The sequence below is a fragment of the Panthera onca genome, chromosome B1 (genome assembly GCF_046562875.1).
Source record: "Panthera onca isolate mPanOnc1 chromosome B1, mPanOnc1 haplotype 2, whole genome shotgun sequence".
In the NCBI taxonomy this organism is placed as follows: Eukaryota; Metazoa; Chordata; class Mammalia; order Carnivora; family Felidae; genus Panthera; species Panthera onca.
The window spans coordinates 80,076,450-80,092,442 of record NC_138342.1 but is presented as its reverse complement, the minus strand read 5'-3'; the positions used below and the strand labels follow the sequence as shown (position 1 = coordinate 80,092,442).

At 36.0% G+C, this 15,993-nt stretch overlaps 1 non-coding gene across 1 annotated transcript; it reads right to left on the bottom strand.

Annotated features, from left to right (window-relative positions):
- Nucleotides 1-1,748: 1,748 nt before the first annotated feature.
- Nucleotides 1,749-1,853, bottom strand: LOC132693439 (U6 spliceosomal RNA). The gene has a single exon (XR_009616822.1). It is a non-coding gene; the product is annotated as a U6 spliceosomal RNA (small nuclear RNA).
- Between the last annotated feature and the right edge of the window lie 14,140 nt (nt 1,854-15,993).

The window sequence follows — 15,993 nt, the reverse complement described above, 5'->3', positions numbered from 1 at the left end:
GGTTTTAAGAGAGATATGGATAGTCTAAACCTTTCATAATGCAAAATTCCATAATATTATGCCTCTTCTTTTTTTTCAGTTTAAGAAAATAGTATGTTGCTAGAGAATAACTGTTAACAGTTGGATGTAACAGACATGCTGCAAAATAATCTCTAAATATTTAGAGGTAATTACTGGTTTCTAGTAGCTGCATCAACAACCAAGAATCAATAATCAAAAATACAGGAAGATTGGCTTACATTTTCAGTACATTCTTTATATATCCGAGATTCCTTTTGTATCCTGGAGTGTGTGTAGTCTTTTCTCATTTCCCTACCAATGATGATGCTTTTTCCCCAAAGGACTTCAAATGTATAGACTTTTTCTTTTTTTTGCTTTAATTTCAAATATATCTCCTACAACTAAGAAACACACAACCCAGACATGTTAAACCTGAATGAAATAAATGCAATGAGATTGTCAGAATCAATTTGTCTAGGTGAAGATTGCATAAGACAATGGACTTTTGGGGCTCAGGAGGGGGTTGTGTATTGGGGAGTAGAGGGCATGAGGGCACGGTACCTATCACAAAATAGGCATTCAGCAAGTAGCTGTTGAATGAATGAATACATGAATTTATATGAACTACTGAATCCGGAAAGCCTTGACTCAACAAGCCCTTGTAGATTTCTTGTTGATTCACTGCCAAGGCTCCTTGACACAGACCTTTCTTTTGTAGAGGTATTTTTTGAATCATTTCTTTCCCTTACCTCTTTTCCTTTCTATTCTTGTTAGTACAAAACCCAATGACACGGCATATCCACTTATTTTGAATCATCTGATTTTACTAGCTAACTATCAAGGACACACAGAAACTCTTAAGGCTTTATGCCTTCAAGTTGATTTCTACAAATAAGAGACTAGCTCACATTTTTCTGGTCCTTAATGGATGTTCACTAAGTGAAAATAATCTGTTTATGGGGTTAATAATCTGAGACACATGAAATTACTTAAATATTAGAAATGCAGTCCTATCCATTCAAGGAATTTTTGGATATAGAATTAGACAATTTGTTTTTCTAACTATTTTCTAACTATTTTAGTTAACAGAATAACTCATTAAAATTTAAATTCAGTGTCTATAACAGTTTTTTCCACTGAGAATATACAAGATGGTCCAATTAAGTGCAGAAAGAAAATAAGTAAACTTTTCTTTTATAACTGTTCTATTAAAACTAAAAAAGAAAATTTAGGGTAAGGGAGCAATAACATTCTATAGATCAGAGAGCAAGGACGTGTTCTAGATGACACCTAGCGTGATACTTTATAGCTCATCCTCTTTAAATTTTGTGTTATTTTATTTCTGCTAGCAACATAAACGCTATTTTAGTATGACATTATTTTATAAAAACCCTGAAACTCATAGAAAATCTAGCCGAAAGCATTATAATTTAACCTTACTGTGTGTGTGGGGGGGGGGTGTGTGTGCGCGTGCTCAGATATAGAATGGCAAAGGTCTGGTTATAGTGATTTCATATAATTATAATTTTTTAAAAGACAAGAGTGTTCCTTAAATACAGTTTAAAGACTGGATGTCATAAACCTTTTTATGCATCTGATAATGTGAGAAAATATAAACTATAACCTTAGCATTAGTCTTTACAGAATTATGTTGGAGAAATTATTTTAAGAAATGTAAAGACTTTACCATGTATGTTAACTCTTTCAGTACCTTAATATTTCCACTGAGCTTACACATTAAAATTCACAAATACCTGACAATCCTTTTACGAATGTGTATGTCATCCTTGAGCTGGGGCCCTGCTGTTCTTCTCCACGTCGTTCCAATTTTAGTATATTTGCTGCCTAAACAAGCACCCAATAATCCTTTTAAACAGGACAAATGATTATAGTTAAGAATAATTTGACCTAAAACTGTGGTAGATGAAATGAACACTATTATAATGTCTAGAAGCTTAAGAAAACAACTAGGTTCTAAATATGAGATCAGTAAACAGTGGCTTAGTATGTCAATAAACTGTTACCTATCTGTTAACTGGCAACTTTACCAAAGAGTTCTTCACTTGATAATTACATGTATATAAACTCAATAAATATTTTATTTCAGAGACTATAAAATAAAAATTATCAAGAGACAGGACAGTGGAAAGAAGAAGAATGGGGGAAGTATAAAGGGAGCAAGAAAGTCACATGCTGCATTAATTGTTTCTAATTGTTAATTTTAAAAGGTATTTACCAGTACAGAATTGGCAACAGCTGAGGAGTAGGTAACTCTCATTCCTTATAGATCTTTTTTGGACAATTGAATATTCTAAGACTTCTTTTCTTTCACTTAAAAATAGTTTGATAAACAACTTGAGATTTTTTTTTTTCTTTTGCGTGGGGAGAGAGCTTTTTCTGCTCTCAATATGTCACTTGTAGTTATATATTAAATGAACTGTGGATTTTCTCTTACTTCAGGAATTACAATAGAATAAATGGAGTGCTAAAAGGATGGTACCACATTCTTTGTCATTTACATTTAACTCCTAAGAAGATTAACTATGCTCCTTTAATTGCTCAGAATTAGAAGGCAGGTTCCAGTTAATACCTAATGGAGGAAAGAGGGACAAGAATTGAGGGCAAGTGAAGAAGTGTGGTGACTCACTGAGATTAATAGAACACAATGTTGGGATAGTGATTTACACATCTAATGGAAAGAAGGAACACCAAAAAAATACTTCTTTTACAAAATGCCATGTCAGGAGACTCTGGCTCAACACAGACACACACACACACACACACACACACACACACACACACAGAGGAAGTTCATAAGCCCCCAACCCCCTCAAATAAGCCTAGATATTTAAAAAGAAGTAATATCTTCATACGAATATTATTTCTAAACATATAGAAAGTGTAGTTTTCTTTGAAAACATTCCTACATATTGCACCTGAAATAAAGTAGAAGGAATTTTGAGTTATATTAACTTTTACCAGGAATGTCATGACAGGGAGGAGAGAAAGCCCCACAGAAGCCTTATGATTATAAACATGCTGGGAAAACTCTTCTGCACACTGCATCAGCATCTGAAGACATCCTTGCTTCAACACTTTCATAAGTATGTTTTATTTTATAGCTCACTTTATAGTATGTATTTTATAGCTCACTTTATAGTATGTATTATTTCATAGCTCGTTGTGTGGTGTGTGATTTGATACAAAGGCAAAGGGTGGTGGGCAATAAAACAACACTGTGTCATCTGTATGTGTGTGCATGTGTGTGTGTATGTGTGTGTGTGAGTGTGTGTGTGTGTGCGTGGTTTTAAAAGATGTGATTTCAAAATTTACATGGTAATTCAAACTTAAAACCTTGTCAAGTGACAGGCATGATGTTAGTTAGGCTCAAGGTAGAATGAAACAGAGCCAGTATTTCCATTTTGTGACTTCATGTCCCAGATAATAATCATAACAATAATAACTGTTATTTGGACAATATTTTGCAATGTAAGCTGTGGTACCTCTGATGATAATGGGTGTATAACTGGCCAACTTGTCTATCTTTACCAAAAGACTGAAACAACACAGAAAAGATAAACTAAATTAATCTAAGAAACATTACACCTTTGAATTCATAGAAGTGAATTTATAGGAATTTTAATGTCAAATTTAAAATATTTGAATGAAAAGTACCGTTAGTGACCCACCATATGACCAGCAGGATTGAGGGGAGCCATTTCCTTACCTCCTTGCTGTCGCTGAAGGTTTCCATTTCATTTTTCCATCAATCTGATAAGAGTAGCATGGTATGTCACTGTTTTAAATCCCTTACCCTGACTACTAGTGAACACAACCAACTGCATAACTTGGGAGCCCAGTACAAAATGAAAATGCAGAGCCCTGGCCCAGATTCAGAAAGCAGTCTCCCTTTCTCATAGCCCAGCCCTGCAACTCATGATGGATAGAGGTCTTCCAAGGGATTAAAGCCTTTGTACCTGGACACACTTGATACCTGGCTACAGGTAGGCAAAAGAAGCCTGCTGGGTAACTCATTGAGCAAGCAGTGAAACAATCCAGGATCACCTGGGGCATGTGCCTGACCGTCTCTTTCAGCACCCTGCCTAGACCCACTGTTTCATAGGGCAACAGCAAAATGGAGGCCTTCTCCAGCCATCCAAGCTGTTTTCCATTCCCTGCAGGGAGGGGAACAAGCCATCCCAGGAAGGAAGGACACAGGAAGGTGGGAAGAGGCTAGACCTCACATGAGCCAGAGCACATGCTCCAAATTCCACTCAGAGTTCACTTACAAAACCCAAATTCAAAAATAAAGTGTTTAAGAATTTTAAGATGATGACAAGAGAGAGTGAGACCCCAAACATGGGGGCCTTTTCAGTGCAGCAACCTGTATTATCTGCCCATGAAACAGAACTTGCTAGTGAGAGTGAATATTTATTCACAAGTTTTTGGGGTTTGTATATGTCTTTTTCTCCAAATTTCTTGAGCATAGCCTTTGCCCACTATGTTTGTTTATTTATATTTTTACACATTTTAGAATCATGTTCAAGAGACATATGAACATATTTTCTGCTCAATACATATTTAATATCGCCTAGTCTATTTTTGTCCTCATAAAGACTTCAAAATTTTTGTGCAGATGGGGCACCTGGGTGGCTCAGTCGGTTGGGCCTCCGACTCCAGCTCAGGTCATGATCTCGCCACCCATGAGTTCAAGCCCCGCGTCAGGCTCTGTGCTGACAGCTCAGAGCCTGGAGCCTGTTTCAGATTCTGTGTCTTCGTCTCTCTCTGACCCTCCCCCATTCCTGCTCTGTTTCTCCCTGTCTCAAAAATAAATAAGCATTAAAAAAAAATTCAAAATTTTTGTGCAGAAAAGTAGTTTGATTTCTTTTCCTTCATGGATTCTGGCGAGAAGATTTTATCCACTTCCAAATTATGAAAATATCCTCATGTTTCCCATCAATATTTTTTATTTAACTTCTTTTTTTATTTTTATTTTTTTCATTTTGAGCTCTAATTCAATGGAAATACACTTAAGTGTATGATGGGATGTTTCAGTATAATTTTATATTCTTTCACATGGTTTCAGTGGCCAAATACCATTATTAAACTGTTCAGCTCTTTTTCTGGGGTGGGGCATATAATCCCATCTATATCACACACAAAATTTCCATTTGTATTTGAATAAGTTTTGGTTCTCTTTATTCTACTGTGTTGAACCACTATGTTGTTATGACAACTATCTGATTACAATAGCTTCTCTGTGATTGTTAGCTATCTTGTACTGCTGATTTTTTAAAGATTAGAAATAGGGAGTCAACTCTATTCATAACATGCAGTTTAGCTGTTATTAAGTATGTGGAAGTGCTTAACCATACATTTTATGTTCTCTTGGGTAATGAAGTTTGGTGTAAAGGTTTACATAAAGACTTGTGAGTCAAATCTTATATTAAAATCCTATTCATTTGAGTACTAGTCAACATGTAAATTGTCTATACTTGCAATGCCTTATATTTTTTTATCTCTAGAACAAGGATAATGAAACTTTTTCATAAAACACGTTTCTTGCAACATTACAAACACTCAGTAAGTATTAATTCTCTCCCATCATAACATCAGTGCATATAACTTTAATATTAGTGTATCTCTGGCCATATCTTTCTCTTCTACCTTGTAACTTTCAAGTAAGTGTCATTTATCTGGCAATGAAGATAGAGCTATAAAATTTTAATCCTATTGGAGGTACTATTTTTCAGTATCAATTTTAGTTTCTTTGCAGTTATTGTAATAATACATACATTTAAGCTTATTCTTCTGTCCCTTTTGACTTTTGTTATTCTATATCATTTCACTTGCCTTTTACTGGGTTGAATAATTTGCATGTTTTCCTCGAGTCAGCAGTCTCATGTCTCATGTAAATACATATATATTTTCATCAGTGTTTGTCCTCATTTTAATGGCTGCACTAACCCATGGGCTTATTTATTAATATGCCCAAACCAAATAATTTATGTCATTCCTCCAGGTTACACAAAATCTTCAGGACACATTTATTTCCTCACCTCTTTTCCAACTTACATGAACTCAAGTTTTTTAAATAAACTTTTGAATTTTAAGTCCAAGTTAGCTGCCCCTCCCCCCCCCCAAATGCTTCTTATACCAACAATATTGTTCACAATCATACTATCGTCATCAATTTTGGAGGAACAATGAATTCTCCTGGATTTATTTATTGACTAACTTGCCTGCTATTTTGAGATATTATGATATGGTTTTTATTCAACTATAATACTTTTCAGTAATTTTCTCAGAATGTATATTTTCTTTTTTAAAATTGTCTCAGAGAGTGTATAATTGATGTGTGTGTGTGTGTGTGTGTGTGTGTGTGTGTGTGTGTAACTACTAACTGGCTTACTTTCCTTCCTTCTTGTCTTTTTTTAACTTAAATGTTCTTTTCTTTTCTTTTTCTTTTTCTTGGCATAGTAAAGAAGTTCTTGGCTCAGAGAACTGTGCTGTCCTCTATACTTCATTGGTGCAGATGAGATGCATGATACAAGATTGACTCTCTTTCCTTCACTCTCATGAATTTATATATATTTTTTTTTCCCATTAATCCTTGCAGGTGAGAAAACTTCACCAGGCTAAGTATGGGTGTGTTATCTTCTTTTCATTGATCACACTTGGTATTAAGTATTGACTAAAAAACTCAACTCTTTTTCAGCCAGTGTGAATACTCTATTCATAGTTTGTGTTTTTTCTAGTGGTTTTGGTGCTGTTGTTGCCTTCCAGAATACCAATTGTTCCAATAGATTCCCTGGATTTGTTCTCCATTTGTTTTGTTGCTCTCACTCTTGATTTCCAATTCTTCATAGGGTTCTTTTGTGGGGGAATTTGGCCATTTGATTTTCCAAACCATTAATTTTGCTTTTAGCATTTTATTTACCACTTTTTGTATAGAATATTTTAAACATAAAAATCACATTTCAAATGAGTTGTTAAAAACCCTATTCTAAGATTGTTATTCTACAGTATCTCCATGTCCTTAACAACTCTTTTCTGTATTATATATATATATGTTGAAAAAAACTTTACTGAATAAGCTGAAGCATTTGAAAGAAGTTTCTGAAATCAAATCTGGTTTACCAATTACTAACTTTTTACATTGCATTTCTTAGACCAAAAGTTTCACCTCTTAAATCTCAGCTTCAGGAAATTGTTTTGAGAATTAAATGAAAGACTCTGAGAAGCAAAGCCTAGCACATGGTAGGCACTTGATCAATGGGATTAATGGCATTAAAGAAACTGAAAACTATGAGAAAATGTGCTTTACATAAACATCCTTTAGCTAAGAACAATCTTGTGTATTCAGTATCATTCATTATTATTATTTTTAGTTTTAATGTTTATTTGTTTTTGAGAGAGAGAGAGAGAGAGTGAGCAGGGGAGGGGCAGAGAAGGGGCTTCATCAGAAGCAGGCTCCAGGCTCCAAGCTGTCAGCACACAGCCGGACACAGGGCTTGAGAAGCAGACTTACCAGCTGGTAAGATCATGACCTGAGGCGAAGTCAGAGGTTTAACCGGACTGAGCCACCTAGGCGCCCCAGTATCATTCATTATTATTAATCACAATGTCTCAACTTAAAAAATATTGAATGCATCTAATTCAGATACTATTTACTAATTTACAATCTCCAAGAACCATGAATGAGCTCATGAAACTTATTAGCACTATTTTTTTGTATTTAGACTTTTTAGCTTATTATTACATAAGCCATCCAATATGTAGTGGAAAGAAATACAACGTCGTTAAACCCTTACTTTGATATGTTTTTAAAAGTTTTCATTCTTGGGGCACTTGGGTGGCTCAGTCAGTTAAGTGTCTGACTTTGGCTCAGGTCTTGATTTCAGTGCCCTTGGGTTCGAACCTGAGTCCGGTTCTGCGCTGACAACTCAGAGTCTGGAGCCTGCTTCAGATTCTGTGTCTCCTTCTTTCTCTGCCCCTCTCCCATTTGCACTCTGTATCTCTCTCTCAAAAGTAAATAAACATTAAAAAAAATTAAGGGGGGGGTGCCTGGGTGGCTCAGTCGGTTAAGCGTCCGACTTCGGCTCAGGTCATGATCTCACAGTTCGTGAGTTCGAGCCCCGCGTCGGGCTCTGTGCTGACAGCTCAGAGCCTGGAGCCTGCTTCGGATTCTGTGTCTCCCTCTCTCTCTGCCCCTCCCCTGCTTATGCTCTGTCTCTCTCTGTCTCAAAAATAAAAATAAAAACATTAAAAAAAAATTTTTAAAAAAAAAATATAAAAAAAAAAAAAAAAAATTAAGGGGGCACCTGGGTGGCTCAGTCTGTTGAGCATCCAACTTCGGCTCAGGTCATGATCTCTCAGTCTGTGGGTTCGAGCCCCTCGTCGGGCTCTGTGCTGACAGCTCAGAGCCTGGGGCCTGCTTGGGATTCTGTGTCTCCCTCTCTTTCTGCCCCTCCCCGCTCATGCTCTGTCTCTCTCTGTCAAAAATAAATAAATATTAAAAAAAAATTTTAAATAAATAACTAAAAATAAAAAAAATTGAGTTTTTATTTTTCATTATATTTTTAAATGAAAAGTATAGGACTCTGATTCATTTTGCTATTCATCTGCAATACTGGTTATATTTTTGGTTATTTTTAAGAAGTAAAGGAGGCCAGATAGAGTGAGAATCCTTGAGATCTGGTTAGAGTTGTAGCACCAGCTACCAGACAGCAGCTCCCTGATTATATGCTGCCCCTTTAAACATTTCTGGAATTTGAGCCCACTTACAACAGATGTATGCAACTAAGTAAAACTTTCTTCTCTCATTCCCAATCCTCTGAAAAACTGTTATGAAGCAAGGACCGAGTTTCACAATTGATGTATAAGAGGGACTTTTATGGCCTTGTAGGTCACAAGCAAATGACCTACTGTTACACCTTGAATGATTTTTGTGTTTGCTTCTTTATTTACATATGGAGATAAAAAAATATGTGCCCTTTCTACCTAACAGGTGTATTTCAAGGCAAACGGTACATTTCAATAGTATTCTATACTTACAAGATGTGTTTCTTTACGAAAATCATTACATGCAAATTCCTTTGACACCGCCACCAAGGATGCTGTCACTGCTATTGTCCAGGTGCCTGCCTTTGGGAAAGCAAGGTAAAGAGCAGCGGCCACTAGTGGTCTCACATTCTCATTACACCTGATATCTCTGAACTGTGACTGGTGCCCGGGAGTTGCCCATGGCACACAACATGGCAAGATTATAGACTTCATGGAGTTATAGAAAGCAGGTGTCCCAAACAAATACACCAGAAGAAATGTGTGATAAACTGTAATGACAAGACAGGATTTTTAGATGGAGGTGGAAGGTGGAATGTTTCACTCTGTTGCTGTGCAATGGAATAAAATACATATCCCATGTTTGAGACTTCAATAGAACATTTGCTATTTCAGAGTATTCATATTCCGTGATTTTTTTCTTCACATTGAATGGAAGAGATTAATGACTCAGCTGTCAGTACAGCTTGTAATTTTAAAGTTGAAATGAGGCTAAAATCTGTCCTTGACATTCTTAAAATGCTTTCTCTGTAAAGTCGTGTCTAGGAGAGGTACAGTCATGGGTTCTCCACATATTCCTTGATAGTTTTGGTTCACCACTGGCAAACTGTGCAACCAGCAAGGAACCTGAGATTTATTTTTCCTTGCTACCAAATAATCTCAAGTTTCTAAACACTTCAATGAACAACTAGAATCGTAACTAAGAATACTGACTTTGAAAAAAAAAAAGAGCCTACATTTTTATGTTTTTCAGTATGCCAGGGAATAGGAGTCCTGCTGTCACCCTGCAGTAAACCTTTTAAAAGCAACATGTTTTAAACGATGATTAGGTTGGTGCAGTGTGCTGCAGCCATGATGCACTACCAAACAAGCACCATGATAACAGACAACCCAACAGCATAAATGCATGCTTCAAAATTTGATGTGGTGAAAGCTTCTATTTCCATTTGACCAACAATCAAAGTGTACAGTGACAATGAGAAAATGACGCAAAATAAAATGGATCAAAAGGCATGATGGGCAGTTGGGAAGATACGTAAGGAGTTTAAAGGACAGTAAAATTAACATGAGTCTTGGGTTGACAACCAGATTTCATACGCAAAGAGGAAAAAAAATCATAACAAAGAATATTGAGTGCCAGTAGGCCGCTCTGAGCACTGTTCTGGGGGAGGAAGTGGGAGAAATGGAACTTCAATCAGAGTTGTCACAATGGGGACAATGGAGAGAGAAGAAATGATTAATAAAGTTTGTTCTAGCTGCCTTGGAGGGCATAGATTGAATGCCTGGGAGGGCATAGATTACATTGGCATTGATATGAATAGACTGTTCAATTTTAGAGGTAGAACCATTGGTACCTTTAATATATACACTACTGCACTATGGTGAATGTGACTTCAAAGAAAATATAGATTTTATCAAGATACAAATCTACCCAGATATTTTGGGGGAAAAAATCTTTGCCCATTGCTAGTCCTTAAGTCATTTTATTTTTTTTTTCCACTTGGGCAAATGTCTGCAAATTTCCAACTTATCTCCTCTTCCTTTAGAATAGCAATGCCACTTCTTATGCTATATGAAACCTGATAAAATTCTTTGCCATGAAATAATCTGGTTGCTCTGCAGAATAGGTTATAATAATGTTTCACTTATTACCCCTGATATAAAGCTATTTTTCTTCAACTATATTAGCATAGATATTTCCATATATGTCTATAAAATACCTCAGTATTGATCCTTATTTTATTTCTTCTTAATACATATTTCTCCTCCCCTTAGGCTTTTTGTTGGAGATTGCCTAAATTAAAATTTCTGTGGACTATAAATCCTCCAAATAATGTCTTCAGGATTGGGACGACTTGCTGAGTAATAATAAAGAGATCTGATCTTAAGTGCATCTTACATAAGATGCTACATCATTGGTTCTTTTTTCTCTCTCCATCTTCTGAAGAAAGCACCATCAAAAAGCACTTAAGCTTTCCAGGGCTTCCTTCGCATTTACTTAACCTTTGATAAAAGAGGACATATTTAATGCTTCTAACAAAGCCTCACCCCCTCCCCATCCCTGCCTCCCACTCCAGATCTTTTTACTAAACACTGATGCTTCTATCAGTGCTGGCTGTGGAAACTCAGGGCAGACCATTTAATGGCAGTACCTAATAGGAAAATTTCAATGGTTTTCTGTGAATAAAAGAAGGAAGGAGAAGTAAGAGTACAAGAATGGAGAAGAGTGAGCATAGGACAATACATGGGGACCAAAAAGGCTTTGCAAAAACAAGGAGAAAGTCACTCACTGGTGAGTTCTCCAATGCCAGGAACAATGTCTTATTCCTCCAGCAAATTGCCTTAATGCAAATTTCCAAATGAATAAAATTAATTCGACATGAAGAAATTCACTAAAGAAAAAAAGACAAAATTGTGACATACTTAACTAAATTTGGGATCCTTCAATGTTTGGGGTTAGAGTATGCAAACGATGATCATTGAAATGTTTCTTATGAGAAACTAAAGAGAACATACAAGCTGTTTACAAAGTGTGAGAAGAGTTGTGTGTGAGGAGGGTGGGCTAACTGAACAGAGTGGTGAGGACAGAGTAGGAGGAGGAGAACAGAGGGGAGGCAGGAAGACGGTGTGAACCTGAGGACTGGATGAGATGAAATAATAGGGAGGGCTTCCTAGTAATGGAATGTCTCTCCCCGAACCACCCCTCCCATAAGTTGAGTATTCTGTAAAGTCTACTAAAATAACATGTTTTATGCCCGTGTGTGGTTTTATCTGCCAAATGAGGAAAACATTGAGTTTTATGTCTAGATCACTGCACAGATGGAAGAGTATGCTCTAAGCAAGAGAAGGGAGAGTGGAAGGGAAGTTTTCCCAATCCCAGGGCTCATGGCATGGTATTAGATTACTAAGGTCTGGGAAACAATCATGGTATCTGAGATAAGCATAATGAAGTTAGAATTACAACTCTCTCTCTTTGCCTCTCTCTCGTTCCCTTTCTCTGTTTTCTCTCTCTCTTACTCTATTGAAGACTTTCTTGATCACATAGTAGAAGCAGTGTCTTCAACCTTATAACAGCTGTAGAGTAGAACACCTGTATTCTTTCATTCTTTGCCATATACTTCCTTGTTCATGATAGTTGAGTATATCTATATTCACATTACAGAATTTTTTAACTGAATTGTAAGATATTACTAACGAATCAGATTTTTACTTCTTTGGAACTGTTAAAGTTTCCAAAGTATTAATAAACAACTTATTAAGACTTCTTTGTTTTATTGATTAAAAAGCATAGTCAAGTGACTTATGAAATGAAAAAAGGAGGAATGAACCTACTTCTCCAAAGGAATCTCTTCCCAGAGCCCACAGCTGTAGACTTCCAAAGTCATCTAACTGACAGCACTTGTGATGGCTGCATTATTTCCAGATGCTGCTTTTCAGTCATACATATATAAATTGTTGGCTAATTCATTCAAAAAAACCTATAAGATTATGTGTTTTTTCCTTCTATGATACTACTATTATAGTATTACACTTCTATTATATTAAAAAATTGATATCACAATTTTCAGGAGCAAATAAAACAATTTGAAATTTTGTATTTGTTTAGATTCAGTAATATTTTAGGCATTCAATTCAAATAAGAATGAGACCTAGGTCAGGTTAGATGTTATGGGAAATGCACTAATAAATAATTGCGTTTTCTACAGTTTTTCTTTCGAAAACCTGTTCAATCGCTCAAAGCAGCAATCTGTATTCTTTTCCGTAAGTGTGAAATATCTGGGGATTTTTATCCTGGTTTTTCACCTCTCTGTTGCATACCCCGGGTCAGTTTCTTCTTTTTGCTGCTGTTTCTTCACCTATAAAATGATGATGATGATGATGATGATGATGATGATGATAGTTACTATGTTATAAAGTTATAAAATTAATAATAATGAAAGGTGCATGAAATAGTGACTGTCACCTAGTATATACTGTATAAATGTTTGCTATTACTATTCTCATTATTATATTAGGTTTCAATTTTAAGCAAAAAAAAATGATATCAGCATATATCATGAAGGACTTCATGGTTACTAGAGTGTATTAGTAATTCCTATCCTAAGGGCTAATGGTAAAAACAGAAATTTGTTTTATTATTTATTTATTTACATCCAAGTTAGTTAGCATATAATGCAATAATGATTTTAGGAGTAGAATCCGATGATTCATCCTCTACATATAACACCCAGTGCTCATCCCAAGTGTCCTCCTTAATGCCCCCTGCACATTTAGCCCATCCCCCAACAGAAATTTGTTTTACAAGTAGAGCATTGCAATTTACAAAAATGGGGCAATAATATTTTTGTCACTAAGTGTAGTCATTTGGGCTATTTTTTAAAAAAAAACAAAAAGATCTCATCCTGGTGATTTGTGCCTCTCCTCCTTTATCTAAAATATGACATATTATTATTTTCTGATGGAAGAGGGAACTACCTATCAAAGATCTTCCTGGAGTAATATATGGCAATATTATGTTTAGAAACTGTGTTCTGAATTTAATTATAAGATTATATTAAAACAGTTCGGTCTGGAAAGTAATGTCCATAAAATATCCCTGCCCCCTTTTATAATATTTGTTATCAGTACATATAAAATCCTTCACAAGTTGATCTCAGATAATTAGCAACCCCCAATTTCTGTTTATATCTTCTGCACAATCTCCTTCCAGCCACTTAAAATTTTTTATTAATGTTTATTTATTTTTGAGAGAGAGAGAGAATGGGGGAGGGGCAGAGAGACTGGGAAACACAGAATCAGAAGCAGGCTCCAGGCTCTGAGCTGTCAGCACAGAGCCCGACAAGCGGATCGCGGGGCTCTGGGGGCTTATAAACCTTGCAATCATGACCTGACCTGAGCTGAAGTCAGATGCTTAACTGACTGAGCCATCAAAGAGCCCCTCCATCCAGCCACTTGTTTCTTGTCTTAATTCCTCAAACACACCAATTCTTTCAGTTTCCAGAATGGAATAGCTTCTTACATCTTCACTTAGGTAACTCCTACGAATTCCTTGAAACTCAACTTAAAAATCACATGCTTTGTGATACCTTTGTGAACTTCTTCAGGTAAAGTTAACTGCCCTACTCAATCTCTTGCAAAACTCAAGCAAGTTCCTATCTTCAAGGAAGATTGGGGGGAGCCCCTCCCATCAGTTAGTAGATGCATACGTGTGCATGTAAGTGTGTATTGGGACACTGTGACATATCTGTGCAATTCTTTCAGCCTTCCTATATCACTTGCAATAACGCAAAATAGTTGGCCCCTCCTTTGGCTCCTGCTCTGATCAATGCCACTAATTGGAGGTCCTTCTTTCCGCACAAATCTTCCTGTGGCTGACTTGTGCTTCTCATTCGGGTAACTGCTCAAATGTCACCTCAAAAAAAATTCTGACAAGGCAAATAATTTTACTCCTCATGGTCCTCATCTCAAACATTTTCCAGTCCTTCTCTATTACCTTGGGTTTTTATTTCTTTTATATCCTCTTTCTCTCTTTTTTTTTACTCCTCAGCAGAGTTAAAGTTTTATTAAATACAGAAAGGGAATACATTTCTAGGAGTGGAATTGATAGATCAGAGTCTATATATTAAGACCCCTGGTACATTTTGCCAAGTTTCTATCCAGAGATACTTTATTGCTATTGCTATCATTACATAGCATGTATAATTTTAATACAGATCTATAATTACACCATTCATTATAACTATCATTTGTGTTCTTACAATATACCAATCACTGTGCTAAGTGCCATAATACATTAAGTGTATCTTTACATGTATTTAAGTCTAATTATTTGCACTTCCACTGGCAGTATAAGAGTGCCAATTTTAACATCCTCTCACCATTAGTTTTTTAAATTTTTGATCATTAAAAGTCATATTTTACTTTCTAAATTTGAATTTCCTCAATGGCAAGTATGATAGAACATGTTCTCGTATTTTAGTAGTTATTTGTGTTGCTTTTTTCTTTTTGTAAGCCCAGTGTAGTAATTTGTTAAGACTGACATAGCAACCACCAACGGTGTAGCTTAAACAACAGAAATTTATCACCTCACAGTGCCAGAGGCCAGAAGCCCAAGGTCAATATGTCAGCAAGGTCATACTCTTTCTGAAGGCACTAGGGAAGAATTGATTCCAAGTCTCTCTCTCAGCTTCTGGAAGATTTTTGGTTTGTGGCAGCATGGTTCTAATCTGTACTTGGCGTTCACCCTGCGTCTTCACATTGTCTTCCCTCTGCACAAAGATCTCTGTCCAAATTTTCTCTTTTAATAAGGACACTGATTAATTGGATTTTAGGGCCCACCCACCCTAATAATTTCATCCTAACTTGACCATTTGGAAAGACTCTATTTTCAAATAAGGTCACATTCTGAGGTATGGGATACAAGCGCTTCGAAGCATGAAATGACATCGAGTTCATGATCTTTGCTAATTTTTCCTTGGTATACTCAAATATTTTCATCAATTTTAAGAAAAGTTGAAATATAAGCTTGGACCACATGTCTGACAATTATATTTTCGGTTTGTGTTTATCTTTCAGTTTTGTTTATGTACTATTGACATACTAAATTTCATATTTGTATGTAGAAGAATGATGATTTCTTTAGCAATTACCTTTAGACATGTGCTTACCATATAAAAATTAGGTAAAGGACCCTTAAATTATTTATAATTTTAACTTTTCATTTAATTATTGAGTATAAGCCATATAATTTAGCTTTCCAGAATCACCCATCTGCAAATATTCTTCTAACTGTGAGAAGAATTTATTTAACATATGCCTTTGATTTGTTAACTCATTACTTAAGTCCTTGAAAGGCTCCTCATACCCTCGATTGAAAAACCTTATTGCAGGGGTGCCTGGGTGGCTCAGTCAGTAGAGCGTCCAGCTTCG